The sequence below is a fragment of the Kryptolebias marmoratus genome, linkage group LG17 (assembly GCF_001649575.2).
Source record: "Kryptolebias marmoratus isolate JLee-2015 linkage group LG17, ASM164957v2, whole genome shotgun sequence".
Lineage (NCBI taxonomy): Eukaryota > Metazoa > Chordata > Actinopteri > Cyprinodontiformes > Rivulidae > Kryptolebias > Kryptolebias marmoratus.
Window position 1 is genome coordinate 5,999,650 of NC_051446.1, and position 1,968 is coordinate 6,001,617.

A 1,968-nucleotide genomic window follows, 5' to 3' on the forward strand; every position below is an offset into this window, starting at 1 on the left:
ACTCCGTTTGCTACTTTGTGTCTCCAACAACCTCTCTTCTTTTCTACTTCGTTCTCTTCCTGATCCTCTACTACCACGCACTGGAGTCCATTCACCAAAATCCATTTCATCATCTCCCTCATCCTCAACTTGAGTCGCCATAGCAGTCCAGTCACAAACCAGTTTATGCCAACCGCCAAGATCAGCTATCTCTGTGTCAATCCTGCTCTGTCAACTCCGCAAGCTTCTGGCGTCTTCCTCCTCCGCTTCCCGCCAAAACCCGACTCAGGCTTGAAAGCTTTGACAAGGCAGATGATTTCACACTGAGCAGGTGAAGAGCAGGTGTTTAAATAGAGAGCAGCACAGGTGGTGGCAATGAATAATCAGCAGGGAAGGGAGGGAGAGTGGGTGGAAAGACCAAGGCAGAACTGAACTCATGATAAACTCAGCTTCAATTTGTGTAGAAAATATGGACTTTAAACTATACACCAGTTTTTAAATTGTGTTGATAGGCCAAATAAAATCAGACTTATGACAAATCATTGATCCTACATTTTTTCTGACAATTGTTATTTTTGAAGTGGTTTAGTGCAGGAGACAATTACAAAGATGGGCAGATCTGAGCTAAGGATAAAGTACTTGCAACTCTGTTACAAACTGCACCACCTGTTGTATTCCCTGGGTTGTGTGGGTGTTCTGCTTTGTACCTCTCCCCTCCAGGGTGTGATTGGCAGGTGGAGCCTCCAGGTGGCACTCATTTGGAGTAATCATAGAGCAGTATTTAGAGAAGCAGGTTCCCTGAGACAGACGCCAAATCCAATTTATATAAATTTAATTGATTATAAAAGAAAGCAAGCAATGGTAAGGAGAACTATTAAGAATGCAATAAAAGAATATTGGAAAAAAATTTTTGTAGTACAATAGGGAAAGAAAATAAAATTGGAAAAATTTGGAAAGTAATTAACAGAATGAAAGGCATAAAGTGAGTGTTTTAATATCCTATATTAAAAATAGATAATACAAATATAATAAAAGATGAAGATAAAGTTGAAATATTGGCAAGAATATTTAGTAAAATTCATAGTTCAAATAATATTAGTCAAGAGGGAAGAAAAGAAAGAGAAAATACAAAACTAAAATATAAAGATTTATAACAGAGTGTTGAAGAAACAAATAGTTTGTTAAATGTTGAGTTTACAAAAGCTGAACTGAATTTTGCACTCAATACAGAAAATACAGCACCAGGTACAGATCAAATTTGCTATAGAAGGATAAGGCAACTCAGTGAAAAATCTAAAGATATAATATTACAATTATATAATAAAATTTGTGAGGAGGGAAAATTACCGCTGAACTGGAAGGAATCAATTATAGTACCAATAGCTAAACCAGGAAAAGATCATTCAAATCCAGAAAATTACAGACCAATAGCTCTAACATCAAATTTATGTAAAATAATGGAAAAAATATTAATAATAGAGTAGTATATTATTTAAAAAATAAAGCATATATGTCAAAATATCAAAGTGGTTTTCGAAAAGGGAGGAGTACTAATGATCCAACACTATGTCTAGAGCATGAAATTGGAAGAGCACAAGTAAATAAGGAGAGTGTAGTGGCAGTAGTTTCTGATATAGAAAAAGCATATAATATGATGTGGGTTGAGGGATATTAATTATATTATGCAAGTTGGGCATTAAAGGGAAACTATTTAAATGGATTAAAGACTTTTTAACAAATATGAAAATACAAGTTAGAATTAAAGCTGCGAGCAGCGTTGGACGGCCCTCGCAGCTCAGCGCCGCTTCGGCCTATGGCGACCGCGGGAACTCTGGCGACCGCCCTCTACGCTCTCGCGCACTTCCCGCGCATTTCCCGTGCACTTCCCGCGCCCTCCACTAGGTGGCGCTCTGGGAAAACGTCCGAAATCACCTTCAGTCCGGATAGTTACGACTACTGTGGCATGTTCTGAGGGTTCGCCTTCCTACG